The 20,991-nt window shown below is 43.4% G+C and overlaps 2 protein-coding genes across 5 annotated transcripts in view; one reads left to right on the top strand and one right to left on the bottom strand.

Moving 5' to 3' along the window:
- LOC122550726 (protein mono-ADP-ribosyltransferase PARP4) overlaps positions 1–2,987 on the bottom strand; it is a 143,726-nt gene extending 140,739 nt beyond the window's left edge. For 2 of the 4 annotated variants that reach the window (XM_043691878.2, XM_043691880.2), the window contains exon 1: positions 2,556–2,985. The gene's annotated coding sequence lies outside the window, so the exon portion shown is untranslated. Of the gene's footprint in view, positions 1–2,555 lie in introns of all 4 variants that reach the window. The other 2 variants (XM_043691882.2, XM_087988155.1) reach the window with 2 other exon arrangements.
- Positions 2,988–13,028: 10,041 nt separating this feature from the next.
- The window catches only part of cpap (centrosome assembly and centriole elongation protein), a 96,273-nt gene continuing 88,310 nt past the window's right edge, over positions 13,029–20,991 (top strand). The window contains exon 1 of the mRNA XM_043691877.2: positions 13,029–13,144. The gene's annotated coding sequence lies outside the window, so the exon portion shown is untranslated. The remainder of the gene's footprint in view (positions 13,145–20,991) is intronic.

The following is a 20,991-nucleotide window of genomic DNA, read 5'->3' as shown; positions in this document are numbered from 1 at the left end:
TAGTAATATTGCACAAATTATTTCATAAATAAGCTTTTTGGTAAAATTTGTTCACAGGAGATAGAACAAAGTTTAAATGCAACTTTCTATTGCATTCTTAACATTTACTCCAATTTAATCCCTGATATGTTTTAAGCTATCCAGGAAATTTATTCAAATTTGGAAGCATGATGGTATGGAAGCATAACTTATAGTAAGTCAACTAAGACAAGATGTTGTTGTATTCACTATCCTGGGCGCCTCACCATAAGCTTTGCTACATATCAACACCAGATAAGGTATCGTTCAAGGCACAGGTCTTCAGCTTCATTTTATAGTTAAATCGTGGCTCCAAATAGGACTTCAAAAGTCAATGTCTCTGATGATTCATGATCTTATGATTCACTATAAGCTTTTGTTTGCTTTTCAAATACACAAGTGTCCAATAATAAAAAGGTGTCACTATTTTGAACTAAAAACTAGAAGACCATAAGACGCAGAACTCGAGCACTCAACCTACCCAGTCTACTTCTCCATTCAATAAGATCATGGCTGATGTGACAACACTCAACTCCACTTTCCAGCTTTTCCTCATAACCCAACTACATTCCAAGTTTAAAGTCATGTAACAAAACTTTAACAATACTGTTCATTGAGCCTTTCCTGAGACATTTCACTTATGCTCTTCATAAAATATCACTTCTTTACTGTTTCTATAACTGAGCACCACTACTGGCAGGAGTATATAATTACAACATAAATTGAAACAATGCAAACTTTGTTATGAATATGGAGATTGGCATTCACCACTGGCTCAGTGGTTAGCACTGCTGCCTCACAGCGCCAGAAACACGGGTTCGATTCCATCCTCGGGTGACTGTTTGTGTGAAGTGTGCATCTTCTTCCTGAGTCTGTGTGGGTTTCTTTGGAGTGCTCCGGTTTCCTCCCACAATCCAAAGATGTGCAGGTTACAGTGGATTGGCCATGCTAAATTGCCCATTGTGTCCAGGGATGTGCAGGCTGGGTGGACTAGCCAAGGGAAATGCAGGGTTAAAGGAATATGGGTGGGATGCTCTTCAGAGGATTGGTATGGACTCGATGGATCAAATGGCGTGCTTCCACGCAGTAGAGGCTCAACGTAGTTACAGCCTTTTTTTGTTCCTTAGTTCTAGCCAAGTGGTTCTATCCTTAAACCATCTGAGGTATGTTTTTTTCTGTAGCACTACAATGATCTCAACCAACTTTGACAACCATTTCTTTACCGTACCCTTTTTGAACAGCTGGTACCAGCAGTACTTTATGTCCAGTTCAGTACTTCTTTGAGCCACATCTCCATTATAGCCACATTATAATTTCATGGGACAATCTACACCAGTAACTCAGCAATTTTAATCAACCATATTCTGTGAAATCACATCATTGCAAAGTAATTCTGATTCATTTCTTACTGTAACTCCACTTATTAAGTTGTATTCTCTATTCCAATACTGTCTGTCTCCCCCTGTGCTGTGTGCATGCTAGGTGGGTAGATAATGGGGAAGCTGAAAATGTGTTGCTGGAAAAGCGCAGCAGGTCAGGCAGCATCCAGGGAACAGGAGAATCGACGTTTCGGGCATAAGCCCTTCTTCAGGAATTCCTGAAGAAGGGCTTATGCCCGAAACGTCGATTCTCCTGTTCCCTGGATGCTGCCTGACCTGCTGCGCTTTTCCAGCAACACATTTTCAGCTCTGATCTCCAGCATCTGCAGACCTCACTTTCTCCTCAAAGATAATGGGGAACCCATATGTGGGCATCATAAGAGAATCAGTCTAAACACTGGGGCACAGACAGCTTTACACAGGGCACCTCACACCTTCAATGCATTATCTGAGCTGACATGGGTTATTAAAATTCACTTGAGAAAATGTAACTTTAAAAAAAAGTTCTGGGTTTACATATGAAAGAACTGAAACCAACATGGCCACTCTGAAAGATGAGAGACTTGACAAACAATCCAGGTATTTTTCAATATATAATTTCAGATGCATCACACTGTAAACTTTTGCTATACATTCTGTGTCTTAGGACCTTATACTCCACAACCACCTGATGAAGGAACAGCACCCCAAAAGCTAGTGCTTCCAAATAAACGAGGACTATGACCTGGTGTTGTGTGATTTTTATCAAAACTACAGGTAGCTTCCAGCTTTCTGCCGCCCCCTTTCAGTGCAGACTGGAGCGATTCTGGAAAGTAGCAATTCGGTAGGAATAATAAGTGCGCACTTTGCCAGCAACGCCTATTTTCCATGACTGAATAAAAACAATTTACCGGAAGATGGAAGCCTTGCAACAGCACAATAAACGGTTTATGTACCCTATCGGAAACAAGTCTTTTTGTAGGTACAGTCTTTTTAAAATTATGAGACAGAGGAATTTGTCGAAAAAATTTTAGATTTTCACTCGATTTTTTTTTGCATGTCGATCGAGTAGCCACAAAATCAGGGCGGATACTGAATATCGCAATTAATACTTCTCTCTGTGCCATCTTATATTTAGCTCTCAAGACGTCCAGCAAATTTAAAATTGTGATGTCTTACCTTGACTACTTTTCGTCGCGGTTGAGGCAGATAAATTTTTTAATATCAGATATTAGGATGTGAAACAAATCACAAAAATGCCTTCATCCACTGTCGGTAATTCAGGGAATTCTCCCTTGTCCCGGATGTAATGTCAACTCGTCTTTTCTGCAACCGGATCAACCCAATGTAGGAACATCATGAAAAAAAACGCTGGCAAGGATGGATAAATGGTTGAATCATCATACTGCAAACACCGACCAAACAAACAGTCAAATAATGGAACAAGCAAAAATCAAAAATTGCTTAAGAAACCCAGCAGGTCAAATAATAGGCGAAAATGAGGTCCGTAGATGCTGGAGATCAGAGTCAAGATTAGAATGGTGCTGGAAAATCACAGCAGGTCAGGTAGCATCCCGGGAACAGGAAATCGACACTTCAGGCAAAAGCCTTGCATCAGGAATGAGACAGGGAGCCACCAGGGTGGAGAGATAAATGGGAAGGGGATGGGGCTGAAGAGAAGGTGGCTAAGAGTGCAATAGGTGGGTGGAGGTAGGGATGAAGGTGATAGGTCGGAAAGGAGGGCAGAACAGATAGGTAGAACGAAGATTGGCAGGTAGGACAGGACATGAGGATGGTGCTGAACTGGCAGGTTGGAACTGGGGTAATTTGGGGGGAGGGGAAATGTGGAAACTGGTGAAGTCCACATTGATGCCCTGAGGTTGAAGTGTTCCGAGACAGAAGATGAGGCGTTCTTTCTCTAGGTGTTGAATGGTGAGGGAGTGGCAATGGAGGAGGCCCAGGACCTGCATGCCCTCGACAGAGTGGGAGGGGGAGTTGAAATGTTCGGCCACGGGGTGGTGGGGTTGATTGGTGCGGGTGTCCCAGAGATGTTCCCTAAAGCACTCTGTGGGAAGGAACATCTGCGCTTTATTTTTCTGCACCTCGGATGCTGTCTGACATGCTGTGCTTTTTCAGCACCACTCTGAGAAAAAAAAGTTCACTCACTTCAATAATTTCAGTCCGAGACCAAAAATCTGAACTAGTAGTGCCGTTTTATTTGTACACTTGCAAGTGGGTGCAATGTCTAATGCCAGGTAAGACAATGACAAATACACATCAAATCCAACAAACTCTCAAAATTTATACGTTTGAATCCCCATATTTTTTCTCATTTCATTGTTTGCCCCCTCCTCCGCTTACGTCACTCATTTCCTTAAGACTGATCCCACAACTTCTGTTTATCCGGCCTTGTCCGTGACAAATGCCTATCTCTGGCTCCCATAAGGTTGTTTGACATCATCCCATCCTTTGCTTACCATTATCTACTCCCTCCATCTGCGCTGCCCCTCACAGCATCTTATCACTAAGCCCTTTTAATTGGGGTTTGTTCCTGTGTCCCCATACAAGTGGGAAAACAGATGTTTATACAGGCCTCTCTTCACAGCATTTTATCTAGTGCCTGTATTTCTACCATTGTTCTGTAATCACGTCTCATGCTAACATACTTCCTCTATGTAGTTCCCATTTTTGCTAACTCAGCTCCTAGCTGAGAAACAATCACAGACTAATGTGAATTCATTTACTCTGTATCAGAACTTATAATTTGCAGAAACAACATTAATTCACCTATATCCCACAATTTCCCCTTTTTCTTTTGATTACCATTTGTTATCTTCTGCATTCTTGTCTCTTTTTTTTAAACATCGTTCCCAAAATTCGTAAGCATCATTTCAGAGATTTCATCCATCTTGGTTTCACTCATCTCCTCATTATTTAGCCGATAAAGTTCCTCTGTCTGATTCCCTCTTAGGGGCATCTGTTTCATCAAGGCTGTTTCAATCAGTCTTTGGGTGAGCGCTCGTATACAGGGTATGACGCAACAGCCAATGGCCACCAATACCCCGACTACTACTATCAGGGAAGTAAGGATAGAAACCACCATCCCCTTCCATTTTCCAAACCAGGATTCAAGCCATCCCGTGAGAGATGTGTCTACTCCTGAATTCTCAGCCAATTCCTCTGCTAAAGTAGTCAATCCCCGTAAGGCCCGAGTAATTGAACCATCAGGCGCAGTATTATTAAGAATAAAGGTACAATAGCTTCCTCCTAACATCACACACACACACCCCCTTTTTCTGCTAAATTCATATCAAGGGCTATTCTGTTCTCCCATGCCATCCTACTTGTCGCATCAAGCTGTTCTGATATTCCTTTAACCGCATTTCTTGTATAATTTATAAATCGCTGTTGATTATAGAAAATGTAATTTATCCAATCTACATTTTTATTAATTGTTACCCACCAAAAGAGAGCTGACTCAAAGCCTGCAGCAATCTGGTTATGAGCCTTGAATTCATCAGGCACTCCCCTAGGGACTCCTACCGAGTTGAGATAAATCCTGTCATCAAAAGAAGTATCTAACAGTAATCTCTTACCCCTTCCCTTTTTCCCTACGATCTTTTCCTTCTCAAATGCCAAGGTAAATGGAATTGCCAATTGTACAATTGCACATATCCCTCTCCAATCCGGAGGTAGGGTGGGTCTCAATATTTTGCCTCCACAGTACCACTACAGATCCGCTCGGGGAACCTTTAGTGCTGAGTAGTTCCCTCCCTCCTCTGTTTCGGTAACATTCTTAATCTCTGTACATAATTTCAGCTCCCCCAAATCTCTCGACCGACTTGTATCTTGCCTGCGCACACACGACGTGTGATTTCCAACTGCGGCGGAAAATGTGGGGGGAACTTTTGCATCTTTCTTCTCCAAGGGAGGGAACATCAGAGATAGGGAGGTACAATTCCTATCATTCCATGCAGTCTCATCCTGGTACAGGGCTATCATACATTTCATGCCCTTCCTGTCTCGCTTCCACCCGAGCGGAAAGGGAACCACCTGGGCCACTGGCCTACCGGAGGCACATCCATAGCAATTGCTTTTGTTCAGACTTTTTACAGTATACTTTACCCATTCAACCCAGGCATTTGCATCCCCGTACCCAGTTTCTATCTTGATGGTCTGTTTCAAGTCTTTTACCTCTATAATTTTTACTACTTTAGGATCATCGGGAGGGGTGAAGGATTGTATCTCATTACCCAGTAATTCTACCCGTTTTCCCTGTCCTACACTAATTCGAAAACAACAGCCCACGAACTCCTTCCCATTTGTTTTCATTTCAATCCCAAATGTTTCATTTAATTGTATCTCATAAGTGCCCCCCCCCCCCCCCAGAATTGCTTCATGCCATGTGGTTTTCCTTATCGTTAAGTATATTGGGTTACACTTTATATCGAGACAATCGCGAGCTGGTCGGAAGGGGGCCCGGTGTACTGTGACGAGACCATTATACCAGGTACCATCCCCGAGGCCATCCCCATAGGACTTAAGATGTATCTCAGAGCTGCAGCACTGTCTTTGATTAGCTACATCCCCACAATTTACTAAACTGCATGCATCAGTGTCTATTACTTGTGGATTATCAGACTCAGGAACCGTTAATAATACATATGAAAATGATATTTGACAAAATCCCAATACTAAGAGGGCTAGCATCATAACTCTAAACATTCCCAGTATTCTAAACATCATGCTGAAGCACAAAAAGACTTAATATACAATCTTACAGAAATAATCCCGCGCTTGCGTCGCCACTGTATAGTCAGTTACTCAAAGTCTCTTTAGTCTGAGTTTTAGCGGGTCTTGCGTTGATTCGGCTGTCCAGACTTCTTCCTCAACTGGAGGGTCCACAGGCCCTTTGATCCGAATGTAATGAGTCCAGCCTTTTTCCGCCGTCCTTATTGCCGTTTCGGTAGTCAAAAGAGCCTGGTACGGCCCTTCCCAGTCCGGCTGCAATTTAGTCTCTGTCCATGATTTTACTAAGATCCAATCACCCGGCCGGATGGGGTGAACAGTGAATTCAAGGGGCGGAGTCTGTGCCAATAGACCCTGTTTTCTGAGGAAAGATAAAGAGGAGGACAAGCCCAGTATATACTTCTTTAAAAACAAATCTTTAGTTTCGGGAATTGGCAATTCTCCATTCATTCCCAGATAAGGTAATCCAAATAAGATTTCATAGGGGGATAGTCCCAAATCTTTCCTCCGCCAAGGGAAAGCCCAAAAGGCATCTTTTAAATCTATCACACTAAACCATCTGTGGTCATGAGGGATCTTACTTGACAACATATAGGGGTTTGGTACCACCGGATGCCTGATCTGTACTATTCGATTCAATGTTCTCAAATCCTGCACTAATTGATAAGTTCCATCAGATTTCCGCACTGGTAGAATTGGGGTATTATAAGGAGACATACATGGCTCCAACAGCTCATCTCTAATCATTCCTGCAATTACTGGCTGCAGTCCTCGTTTACCTTCTATGGAAATGGGATATTGTCATTCACAGACAATGTCCCCTTTCTGTTTTAAATTTATTAAAAGGGGAGGGATCTGTAGTTTTCCACGATTCCCTTCTCTAGCCCATACAATAGGGCTATCTCTCTCTCTGCATCCTCTGTCAACATCGCCAGTTGTACAACTAATTCTTTTTCCTGAATTCCAATCTCCAGTCCTAAGAGGATAATTAAGTCTCTCCCTAGTAGGTTACTTCCTATATCAGGGATATACAGCAGTTCCCCTGTGACCCTATCCTTAGGACCTTCTATCATCATAGGTTCAGATACTGGAACAGTAAATCCTTCCCCTTTTACCCCCGAAACAGTAATTGATCGTGTTGACATTTCTACCTTCTTTGTTTTAAAATTCAGCGATGACCGTGCCGCCCCCGTATCTACTAGGAAGACTACCTCTTCCCTACAGGGTCCCACCTTCAAGTTTATCAAGGGTTCCTGGTGGGCCCCCGAGGGCAGGAACCCCTGACACCCCTATTCTTCATCAAAATTCATAAGCGGAATTGCCCTTTCTTCCCTTTGTAGATCAGGACACTCCCGCTTAAAATGCCCTATCTTTCCGCAATGATAGCATCCTGCCTGTGGAGACTTCCATCTCTGCCCCTGTCGCCCAAACCCTCTATCAAATGCTCCCCCTTGTCCTCTTCCTCTCCCTCTTCCTCTTTGTCCTACATGCTGCCACCCGCTGCTCCGGTTGCTCACTATTGGTTCTATTCTCCTCTTAACTACCTCGTCAACCGTACCTACCATCATTTTCGCCTTCTGTTTTTGTCTCTCATCCTCCCTCTTTACAAACACTTTCTGTGCCTCTCTCAACAATTCATCTAATGGTTTTTCACTCCACCCTTCTATCTTCTGTATCTTTCTCTGTATGTCTGGCCATGCTTTTGTCACAAAATGTACTTTCAAAAGATCCTGTGCCACTGGGTCCTCAGGGTTCATTCCAGAGTATTTCCGCATTGAGTCCCTTAATCTTTGCAAGAAAGCTGAGGGAGTCTCATCTTTCTCCTGTCTAACTTCAAAGGCTTTAGTCAAATTCTGTGACTTCGGAACTGCCTCTCTTATTCCTTTTAGAATCAGGTCTTTCAATTCCCTCATTTCTTCTCTATGCTCCGGGTTTTGGTTTTCCCACTGGGGGTCTTTGAGGAGAAACTTCACCTCTACTTGTCCAGCATCCCCATCTCCAATCGGGTGTTCCCTGTCCCATATTTTAATGGCAGCTCCTCGTATAAGTCCCCTTTCTTCCCCAGTAAATAGTATATTCAAAATAGACATTAACTCAGCCCAGATATACAGACTGGGCCCCAGAAATTGATCAATTTGTTCAGACAACCCCACCGGATCCTCAACCAGGACCTTCATTTCCTTTTTAAATGTTCTGACCTCCCCACTGGTGAGGGGGGCACTTACAAACCCAATCTCTTTGTCCCCTATGGGTACCTCCCGAAGGGGATAAGTCGTTACGTTCTTCCCCTTTTTTTGTAAAAGAAATATTGCAATATTTCTAGCTCCCCATAACTTCAAACACCAATTCATCAATTCATGCTTGACTAACCTTTAAAGCCTGTTCCTAACTTATAAATATATTTATATATTTATGTTAATTTCTTCAGTATTTAATATTTAAAATGCAAAATGCATACAGTTCCCAATTTTAAAATTCACTGATATTACTCAGTTTTAATCCTGTAATTTAAATCCAAAATTAGTTTTCTTAAATAGTCCTGACCAATCATTGCTCAATTACAATACTATAGGTCGTAAAATAATCAGAGCTGCCTTAAAAGAATTTGTCTACTCAAGTTTAAAAAAACTTCTAATGCATGAACAATGGCTGAATCCAAGGTCACAGATATTAACCATAGAATTTTGCTTTGACTACAATCTAATGTTGAACTGAAACTTCAACTGTCCTCCATAAATCGCTTTTATGTAAAGATAAAAGAGGTTAGATCAAAACTGATAGTAAGGCAGTCATGACCTGTAAAAAGAACAGGAGTTATCATTCTTTATTTTCTTCATAATCTCGATAGAATCCTTAACCTTAAAAGAAATCATGTTAAGTTTCCATAATAAAAATCAGATTCAAAACAGTCCTGGAACTCAAGCTCCAGGGAATAAAACACAAACATTCAATCACCAACAAACAAATGTTCACTCAAACCAAATCACAAAGGGTTAAACTTCCTACCAGCTGTACAGCTCTTTTCACTCTCTGTCTCTCTCGCACAATGACATATAAATTCAGATATTTACAAACCCAGTCTTCGTCCGATCTGTACTTTGGCCAGAAGACAGTGGGACGAAGAATGGATTCCTTAGTCCAGACAAAGCAACAATATTTAATCATCTTTCTCCCCTGTACAAGTATTATTTTGCCAATTCCACAACATCTTGCCCAAAGGACTTTCTGGAGGTATGTTGTAAGGGACTCCGCCTCCATTTCCATTGCCTTTTCCTTACTTTGTTTTTCCGGAGGCTTTTTCCTTACCCACAGCACAATCCATATTGAGTTCCTTCGTTAGACCCTTATTAACTACTAAAACTCAATCCTGGCCACCAAGGCAATACTTAAAAGTCAATTTTCTTACCTTGGTCTGTGCACAGAGTTGCCTGGCCCCTTTTTCGCCGTATCGTCTATCGAGCTCCTATCACTATCTGATTCAGATGTCTCTCTTGTAGGATTTACACCAGTCACCCAAGGGAGCAGACCAAACCGGGACACGAGACCGCTCCTCAATGGGGAACGGGACGCGTCTTCCCAGTGTCCAAGGCCAGCCACTCCCCCTGGCGATGGAAGAAAATCCCGGACAGCCCCCAATTGTGAGAAACAAAAGCTCACTCACTTCAATAATTTCAGTCCAAGACCAGAAATCTGAACTAGTAGTGCCGTTTTATTTGTACACTTGCAAGTGGGTGCAATGTCTAATGCCAGGTAAGACAATGACAAATACACATCAAATCCAACAAACTCTCAAAATTTATACAGTTTGAATCCCCATATTTTTTCTCATTTCATTGTTTGCCCCCTCCTCCACTTATGTCACTCATTTCCTTAAGACTGATCCCACAACTTCTGTTTATCCGGCCTTGTCCGTGACAAATGCCTATCTCTGGCTCCCATAAGGTTGTTTGACGTCATCCCATCCTTTGCTTACCATTATCTACTCCCTCCATCTGCGCTGCCCCTCACAGCATCTTATCACTAAGCTCTTTTAATTGGGGTTTGTTCCTGTGTCCCCATACAAGTGGGAAAACAGATGTTTATACAGGCCTCTCTTCACAGCATTTTATCTAGTGCCTGTATTTCTACCATTGTTCTGTAATCACGTCTCATGCTAACATACTTCCTCTATGTAGTTCCCATTTTTGCTAACTCAGCTCCTAGCTGAGAAACAATCACAGACTAATGTGAATTCATTTACTCTGTATCAGAACTTATAATTTGCAGAAATAACATTAATTCACCTATATCCCACAACTCTAATCAGGTCAAAGAATAGAAACAGAATAGCAGGGAAGAACACAACTGAAAGTTTCTCCAATCGTGACACAGACTTGTGCACAACAAGCATAAAGAATCTAATTAGATTGAAATTTTAGTTAAAACTTTTTTTTTTAACAGTTTAAATTTATTACACTAAACCCAAAATTTTCTGCAACAAGTTTCTGGTTCATCTTAACAATTTATTACATTAAATATATTTGCTTATTGGCAATGAGGAATCTGAGGGTTGTTAAAGTGGCTGTGTACACGAGTTATTGCAGTGACAGTTCCCCTCGGATTCACCCAGACACATCATTGGAAAAGAAAGAGAATGTTTAGCATTAAGAATAGATGGTAGGACGCGAAAGGGGCAACAATATTATTGACTTACCACACAACTCCTCTGTGCCCAAGTTGTCCAAATTCACTCCACAAATTTATATGTGTGTCTGTGGGGTTTTACGAGTGTCTGCGTAGATTAGATTAGATTCCCTACAGTGTGGAAACAGGCCCTTCGGCTCAACCGGTCCACACCAACCCGCTGAAGAGTAACCCACCCAGACCCATTTCCCTCTGACTAGTGCACCTAATACAATGGGCAATTTAGCATGGTCAATTAGACTGTGGGAGGAAATTGGAGCATCCGGAGGAAACCCATGCAGACACAGGGAGAATGTACAAACTCCACACAGACAGTCACCCGAGGCTGGAATCGAATCTGGGACCCTGGTGCAGTGAGGCAGCAGTGCTAACCACTGAGACATTGTGCCACCCAAAAATCTATAGCCCTGGTTGGGCTCAAACCACGAACCTTTCAGTTAACAGCCAAACGTGCTAACTGATTGCACCACAGAGACTGCAGGATGGGCTGGTAGAACGATTGGATCATGGGATGTGTATGTGTGAGAATGGTACACTACAGGCGACCCCACTGCACTACACATTCACACTCACTTCTCCAGAGTCATACACTCAAGCAGACCCTCTCTTACACACAAGGCCTTTCTCACATGCTCTCATATACACTCACACTCACACCCATACATGCACCCTCTCACAGACTTATACTCCTTTGCACTCGCACTCACACACACACATACACACACTCTCACAGACACTCACACACACACATCCACATGCACACACACGTATAAGTTTGTGAAGTGAATTTGTACTTGCAGAATTACATTTTACTTTGCTCAAGAACTGCATGAGTCCATTAAATTCTGTAAATCCCTTTTTAGAAATAGAATCAGTCTGAACATTGGGGCATAGACAGCCTCAAAAGGGCACCTCATACCTTCAATGCATTATCTGAGTTGACATGACACCTACTGTTAAAATTCACTTGAGAGTGTAACTTTAAAAAAAAGTTCTGGATTTACATATGAAAGAACTGAAACCAACATGGTCACTCTAAAAGATGAGAGACTTAACAAACAATCCAGGTCTTTTTCAATATATAATTTCAGTTGCATCACACTAAACTTTTGCTGTAAATTCTGTGTCTTATGATCTTATAGAGTCATAGAGATGTACAGCATGGAAACAGACACTTCGGTCCAACCCGTCCATGCCGACCAGATATCCCAACCCAATCTAGTCCCACCTGCCAGCACCCGGCTCATATGCCTACAAACCCTTCCTATTCATATGCCCATCCAAATGCCTCTTAAATGTTGCAATTGTACCAGCCTCCACCACATCCTCTGGCAGCTCATTCCATACACGTACCACCCTCTGCGTGAAAAAGTTGCCCCTTAGGTCTCTTTTATATCTTTCCCCTCTCACCCTAAAGCTATGCCCTCTAGTTCTGGACTCCCTGACCCCAGGGAAAAGACTTTGTCTATTTATCCTATCCATGCCCCTCATAATTTTGTAAACCTCTATAAGATCACCCCTCAGCCTCCAATGCTCCAGGGAAAACAGCCTCAGCCTGTTCAGCCTCTCCCTATAGCTCAAATCCTCCAACCCTGGCTACGTCCTTGTAAATCTTTTCTGAACCCTTTCAAGATTCACAACATCTTTCTGATAGGAAGGAGACCAGAATTGCACGCAATATTCTAACAGTGGCCTAACCAATACTCTATAACCACCTGATGAAGGAGCAGCATTCTCAAAGTGAATGCTTCCAAATAAACCTGTTGGACTATAATCCTGGCATTGTGTGATTTTTAATATCATAATGTTAAAATACTTTTTAAAAAGTCTCCTTAGAGTGTTTTCATGTTACACCCTGTAAATAAATTAATGAAAGTCTCTACGACAATGTTGTAAAAGTCAATCAAACTTTTTTTTGTACTGTTGTTTCGTGGAAATGTTACCTCCTTTTATTTTTGTGATCAATTTATTGAGATTTTCTGCGTACACTTGTGTATTTATGTTGCTGGCTAGGCAAAAAATAAACGCTTTTAAGTTGTTTGAAAAATAACGAAGGAACTTGTGTTGCTGGAAACCAGAAGCAAAAACAGAATTTGTTGGAAAAACTCAATAAAATTGTAATGGTTGGTGGTGATCTTGTGGGGAGGACTGCAATTCCCAGAGTGCTGAGAGGTTAGGTACATGCCCAGTTAGAGCCGCGGTTTAACGTTTCAAAATGGCGGTAGATTTGACATCAATGTGGACTATTCGGGATTTTCAGTTAAACTGCCGCTCTTGTACATGCTGGGCAAGTGCCGGCTGTTCGTTCCTGGAAACCGTCTTGGCAATTAGCGATGGTGAGTTACCCTGGTCTGGAGTTTTATTGATTCTTTGTGAACTGCGTTACTAAAACTGCAAAGTTTGTTTTATCGATGATTGTGGAATATATTAATCCCGGCGAGAAACAGCTCTCCTCAACTGTAAATTAGCCTGGTGATTGGTCATAGCATCTCTTGATTCCTTGGTTGTTTGCACAATATTAACTGCAATTATTTTAATATTTAATTTATGTTCACATTGTGAGAATGACGCTGGAGTCAAACTGTCGAGAGGCGTTGATATTCGTGTTTGAAACTATCAAGTGGCAACTTAACAAAATGCAACAGTCACCCTGAGGAGACGGACGGTCACAATAATGTAATTAGCGCAATAACATGTTTTATGACGTTAGAGGTGATATATATAAATTGAAGTAAATTGTTTGAACCGCTTATGGTGACTTTATTTTATGGTGATATGTTATTGACTGCTTAGGTATACTTTCAAGTAATGGAGGAGTAGGCCTTCAGAAGTTGTGTCGCACGATGGCTTTATAGCAGGTTTTGAAGCCTACCTGATTCATGATGTAGTGAGATATGCGTGCAAAATTTGGATAAGAGTTTTGTTTGTAAATGTTCTTCTTTTGACTGGATACTGGGCATAGAAATAGGCTCATGAAGAAGGGCTCATGCCTGAAACGTCGATTCTCCTGCTCCTTGGATGCTGCCTGACCTGCTGCGCTTTTCCAGCAACACATTTTCAGCTCTGATCTCCAGCATCTGCAGTCCTCACTTTCTCATAGAAATAGGCCACTTGCTCAACATGTCTGGTGTTTGTTTCACTTGAGTTTCCTCCCAGCATTCCTCATCTAAACTTGTTGTTGTCGTAAATCTTTTCCACTGTATCTTTGTTTAGCTTCCCCTTAAATGTGTCTATAGTATCCCAATTGAACACTCCCTCTGGCAGTGCATTCCACATTCTCACCACTCTGGAGAAAGGAATTTATGTTGAATTTCTTGATTATAATTGGGGAGTAAAGTATTCTTTCTTTATCCATTCTATTACAATCTTTAGAGCATCTAGACAGTCTAATCTAATCTAATCTAATCTAAACAGTCTGTTTAATATATGACAGATGTAAATTAATGCAGAGAGCTATGAAATTACTTTTTTTCTAAATTTTGTTGAGGGATCTGTGTATTGCTTGCTGGGCCACTTATATGGTTAATTCTCAACTGCCTAGTTGCCCTAGAGAAGGTGGTGCAGAGCTGCTTCCTCCAACCACCAGTTCATGTGCTGTAGATAGACTAATAGTGCTGTCAGGGAGGGAATTCCCAAGACTTTTACCTACTGACAGTGAAGGAATGGTGATATATCTCCAATACAAGATGAGTGGTTTGGAGGAAAACTTGCAGGTGGTAGTTTTCCCATGAACCTGCTGCCATTGTCTTCTTGGAAGGAAGTGGGCTTGAAAGATGCAGTCTGAGGAGCTTTGGTGAATATCAGCAGTGCATCTTGCAGATAATGTACACTTCTACTGAGCATTGTGGTGAAGTGGCCAAATGTTTGGGGATATGGTGCCAATCAAATTGGCTGCTTTGTCTGAGATGGGGTCAAGCTTCTTATGTTGCCAGAACTGCACGCATCTGGGCAAGTGGGGAGTATTCAATCACACTCCTGACTTGTAGATGGTGGACAGGCTTTGGGGAGTCAGGTAAGTTCCTCTCTCCATTCCTATTCTCTGACCTGATTTTGTTGTAACTATTTATGGTGACTCCAGTTCAATTTTGGTCAATGGCTATCCCCAGAATGTTGTTAGTGAATCATTGATGGTAACCATTGAATGTCAAGGGAGGGTGGTAAGATTTTTTCTTATTGGAGATGATCATTGCCTCCCTCCAAGTGACTGTTATTTGCACTTGTTAGTCCAAGCCTAGATATTGCTCATGTCCTGTTGCATTTGGACATGGACTGCTTCAGTATCTAAGGAATCAGGAATGGTGCAAAGTGTTGTGCAATCATCAAACACACCCCTTCTAACCTTTTCATGGTGGAGAGAAGGTCATTGAAACAGTTGAAGATGATTAGACCTGGGACAGTCTCCTGAAGGACTGGGGCCCTTGTGGTACAATAATAATGTCCCTACCTTTAGACCAGGAAGTCCATGTTTGGATCCCATGTGCTTCTGAGATAGTAAGTCTGAACAGGTTGATTAGAAATATCGAACCTAAGGAGCTCCTGCAGAGATGTTCTGGAGCTGAGATGAGCAATCTCCAACAACTACAATCATCTTCCCATGTACCAGGTATGATTCCAACCAATGGAGTTTCCTATGGATTTCAGTTTTGCTAGAGTTCCTTGATGCCACACTTAGTCAAATGTTACCTTGATATCAAACGCTGTTACCCTCACTTCAGCTCTTCAAATTTTTGCACTTGCCCCAGATATTAGTAAGAAGGATTTTGCAGTGTTACCAGGGCATTTTGTTTTTGCTATTATTATTCTTGGTGCCAAAGTCGATACCAGGTAGTCCATCTTTCATTTCACTGTTGAGACTTGGTAGTGATTGATAAAACAGAGTGGCTTGCTAGGCCATTTCACAGGGCAGTTGAGAATTAACCATATTTGTGGGCTGGAGTCACATGTAGACAAGACCAAGCAAGGATGGCAAATTTGCTTTACTGAAGGACATTACCTGATAATCGACAGTCATCATTAGTTTCTTTTTAAATTGTTTTGTTATTTGCCCTATTTTTCTAATCAAACTGTTCGGAGATGTTATTACACACCTCTGGAGCAGGTGGGACATGAACCTGGGCTTACCCGTTCAGGAGTAGGGATACTACCACTGCAACACAAGAGGGCCATTATCATAGACTCTTAACTCCATGTTTTCATTGAACCCATCTACCATTGCATAATTTGAACCCTGAGTGCATTCCACCGCTGTAGCTACTGCAGTTGCAACCACTTCTGCTCCTGCTGATGTCACTTATTGTCATCGCTGATGTCATGTGTTACGCCACTTATACCCCTGCAGATCCCGTAGGCACCACCTCCACCCCCTGACGCTGGGGTGAGTATCACCTCTGTAAGTGACGTCACCCTCAGTCTCACTACCTTGCCCGCTCCAGCCACAATCTCCACCTCCACTCCTGACTCCAGCCCCATGCCAGGTCCTAGGTTTACCACCACTTCCCCCCCTCCCCCCCCCCCATCCCCCTCATTTAGGACAAACGATCAGTCTTCATCAAAATCTTCACCTTCATCCCCCTATGCTCCCGGATCAATAAATTCAACACACGTTGCAACATCAAACATTTCTTCCTCCACCTCCGAGCTTACTTTTTCCACCAGGACTCCTGCCCACCCTTGGAGGAGCCCTTCTCCTGCCTCCAACACACCCTATCCACTTGGACAACCTGTGCTGGCCTGTTACCCACCCTCGATCTCTTTACTTCCAACTGCTGCTGGAACACTTACTGCCTCAACCTGTCCACCCCCCTCATGCACTCTAACCTCTCACCTCGCAATGCGCAGCCCTCCGCTCCAACCCCAACCTCACCATCAAACCAACGGACATTGGGGTTGCAGTAGTAGTTTAGCGCACTGAACTCTACACCACTGAAGCCAGGTGCCAACTCGTGGATACCTCTTCCTACTGCCCCCTTGACCATGACTTCACCTCCCATCACCAAACCATCATCTCCCAGACCAAACACAACCTCATCACCTCAGGAGATCTCCAACCTCATAGTCCGGGAACTCTGCACCACCCGGTTCTACCTTCTACCCAAAATTCACAAATCTGACTGCCCCAGTCGACCCATTGTCTCAGCCTGCTCCTGCCCCACTAAGCTCCTCTCCACCTATCTTGACACTGTCCTATCCCCCCGGTCCAGGAACTCACCACCTACGTTCAGGACACCATCCGTGCCCTCCACCTCCTCTTTGACTTTCGTTTCCCTGGCCCCAACACTTCATCTTCACCATGGACATCTAGTCCTTGTACACATCTGTTCGCCATGATGAAGGCCTGTTTCTTCCTCTCCCGCCGTACCCACCAGTACCCTTTCACTGACCCACTCATTCGTTTGGCTGAACTGGTCCTCGCCCTTAACAATTTCTCCTTTGAATCCTCCCTTTCCCTCCAGACCAAAGGGGTAGCCATGGGCACCCACATGGGCCCTAGCTATGCCTGTCTCTTTGTCGGGTATGTGGAACAGTCCATCTTCAACAGCTACACCAGCACCATTCCCCACCTTTTCCTTCACTACATCAATGTTTGTATCAGCGCCACCTTCTGCTCCCACGAGGAGGTTGAACAGTTTATCAACTTCACTAACATGTTCTACCCCGATCTTAAGTTCAGCTGGACTCTCGGACACCTCCCTCCCCTTCCTAGACCTCTCCATCTCCATTAATGGCGACCGACTCAATATGGACATCTACTACAAACCCACTGACTCCCAGACCTACCTGGACTCCACCTCCTCCCAACCTGCCTTCTGTAAAAACATTATCTGTTTTCCCAATTCCTCTGCCTCCACTGCATCTACTCCCAGGAGGACTAATTCCACCACAGAACATACCAGATGGCCGCCTCCTTTGAAGATTGCAATTTCTCCTTCTTATCCACTTCCTGCACTTCCGCCCTTGAACCCACCACTCCAACTGCAACAAGAACAGAATCCCCTGGTCCTCACCTTCCACCGCACCAACCTCCAGATACATCACATCATCCTCTGCCATTTCTGCCACCTATAAACAGACCCTACCACCAGGAATACGTTTTCCTCAGCAGTCCTACCTGCATTGTGTAAACACCATTCCCTCCATGACTCTTGTCTTGCCCTTCCTTCCTGGCACCTTCCCCGACACCGCAAGAATTGCAAACCTGTGTCTACACCCCACCCTCACCTCTGTCCAAGGCTCCAAAGGAGACTTCCATATCTGTAAGAGATTTACCCGCACTTCCACACACGTCATTTACTTTATCCATTATTCCCGATGTAGTCTCCTCTAAATTAGGGAGACAGGGCATCTACTTGCGGAGTGCTTCAGAGAACATCTCTGGGCCATACACACGAAGCAACCCCACCATCACGTGGCTGAAAACTTAAACAACCCCCACCTCCCCACTCCCCAAGGACATGCAGGTTCTGGGCCTTTTCTACTTCTAAGCTCTTACCACCTGCCACCTGGATGAAGAGCACCTCATCTTCCACCTTGGGACCCTCTAACCCCATGACATCAATGTGGATTTGACCAGTTTCCTCATTTCCCCTCTCCCCTACCTTGTCCCAGATCCAACCTTCCACCTCGGCACCGGCCTCTTGACCTGTCCATCTTCCTTCCCACTTATCCGCTCCACCTTCCTCTCCGACCTATCACCTTCACCCCCAACTTCATCTACCTATCGCACTTTCAGCTACCCCCCCCCAGCCCCACCACCTCCTATTTTATCTCTTAGCCCCCTTGGCCCACAAGCCTCATTCCTGATGAAGGGCTTATGCCCAAAACGGCGATTCTCCTGCTCTTCGGCTGTGCATTTTCAGCACCACACTCTCATTTCTGGATTAATAGTCTAACAGTAATAGCGCTCAACCATCACCTAACCTAGTAGGAAGAATAAGCTAGAGTGACAATCATAGATATCTACAGCACTGAAAAGGCCCTTCATCCTATTGTGCACATGCTAACTGAAGGATTAAAAGACGTGCAAAGAACGGCCTGGCCACACCCAGCCCTTTAGGTGCATAAACTGTGCTCAGTGTGTCCCAAACTACAATGCCATTAAGAAGACATGGGAAGGGAAAAGGTTGAGGTTCTGAAGGGAGTTTACAGAGAGTTAGGCAGGAATTTAAAAAGGAGGTCCTCGACAGTAGTAATATCTGGATTACTCCCGGTGCTACGAGCTAGTGAGTACAGGAATAGAAGAATAGAGCAGATGAGTGTATGGCTGAGGAGCTGGTGTGTGGGGGAAGAATTCATATTTTTGGATCATTGGAATCTCTTTTGGGGTAGAAGTGACCTGTACAAGAAGGACAGATTGCACCTAAATTGGAAAGGGACTAATGCATTGGTAGGGAGATTTGGTAGAGCTGCTCGGGAGGATTTAAACTAGTAAGGTGGGAGTGGTGGGGAGGGAGGTGGTGATGATGTGGGACCCAGGGAGATAGTAAGGAAAGAGATCAATCTGAGACTGGTACAGTTGAGAACAGAAGCAAGTCAAACAGTCAGGGCAGGAGGGACAAGGTAGGACTAATAAATTAAACTGCATTTATTTCAATGCAAGGGACCGAACAGGGAAGGCAGATGAGATAAAAACGAGGGCTGCAGATGCTGGAAACCCGAGTCTGGATTAAAGTGGTGCTGGAAAAGCATAGCAGGTCAGGCAGCATCCAAGGAGCAGGAAAATCGACGTTTTGGGCAAAAACCTGTCATCAGGAATAGGGAAGGCAGATGAACTGGTTAGGGATATCATAGCAATTATAGAAACATGGCTCAAGGATGGGCAGGACTGGCAGCTTAATGTTCCAGGATACAAATGCAACAGGAAGGATAGAAAGGGAGGCAAAGGTTGGCTGGGGGGTGGCATTTTTGATAAGGGATAGTATTACAGCTGTGCGGAGGGAGGAACTGAGAAATAAGAAAGGGTTGATAACCGTATTGGGATTGTATTATAGACCCCCAATAGTCCGAGGGAGATTGAGAAACAAACTTGTAAAGAGATCTCAGCTATCTGTAAGAAAAATAGGGTGGTTATGGTAGAGGATTTTAACTTTCCAAACATAGACTGGGACTGCCATAGTGTTAAGGGTTTAGATGGAGAGGAATTTGTTAAGTGTGTACAAGACAATTTTCTGATTCAGTATATGGATGTACCTACTAGAGAAGGTGCAAAACCTGATTTACTTTTGGGAAATAAGGCAAGGCAGGTGACTGAGGTGTCAGTGGGGGAGCACTTTGGAGCCAGCGACCATAATTCTGTTAGATTTAAAATAATGATGGAAAAGGATAGACCAGTTCTAAAAGTTGAAGTTCTAAATTGGAGAAAGGCCAATTTTGACGGTATTAGGCAAGAAGTTTCAAAAGATGATCAGAGGCAGTTGTTCGCAGGTGAAGGGATGGCTGGAAAATGGGAAGTCTTCAAAAATGAGATAACGAGAATCCAGAGAAGGTATATTCCTGTTAGGGTGAAAGGAAAGGCTGGTAGGTATAGGGAATGCTGGATGACTAAAGAAATTGAGGGTTTGGTTAAGAAAAAGAAGGAAGCATATGTGAGGTATAGACAGGATAGATCGAGTGAATCCTTGGAAGAGTATAAAGGAAGTAGGAGTATACTAAAGAGGGAAATCAGGAGGGCAGAAAGAGGACATGAAATAGCATTGGCAGATAGAATTAAGGAGAATCCAAAGGGTTTTTACAAATACGTTGAGGACAAAAGAGTAACTAGGGAGAGAATAGGGCCCATCAAAGATCAGCAAGGTGGCCTTTGTGTGGAGCTGCAGAAAATGGGGGAGATACTAAATGAATATTTTGCATGTGGAAAAGGATATGGAAGATATAGACTGTAGGGAAATAGATGGTGACATCTTGCAAAATGTCCATATTACAGAGGAGGAAGTACTGGCTGTCTTGAAACACATAATATTGGATAAATCCGCAGGACCTGATCAGGTGTACCCTGGAACTCTGTGGGAAGCTAGAGAAGTGATTGCTGGGCCTCTAGCTGGGATATTTGTATCATCAAAAGTCACAGGTGAGGTGCCGGAAGACTGGAGGTTGGCTAACATAGTGCCACAGTTTAAGAAGGGTGGTAAGGACAAGCCAGGGAATTGTAGACCAGTGAGCCTGATGTCGGTGTTGGGCAAGTTGTTGG

The sequence above is a fragment of the Chiloscyllium plagiosum genome, unplaced genomic scaffold (genome assembly GCF_037043375.1).
Source record: "Chiloscyllium plagiosum isolate Xiang-an unplaced genomic scaffold, Cpla_swu_hap1 HiC_scaffold_6, whole genome shotgun sequence".
NCBI classification, from domain to species: domain Eukaryota; kingdom Metazoa; phylum Chordata; class Chondrichthyes; order Orectolobiformes; family Hemiscylliidae; genus Chiloscyllium; species Chiloscyllium plagiosum.
This window is presented reverse-complemented; position numbering and strand designations above follow the sequence as displayed.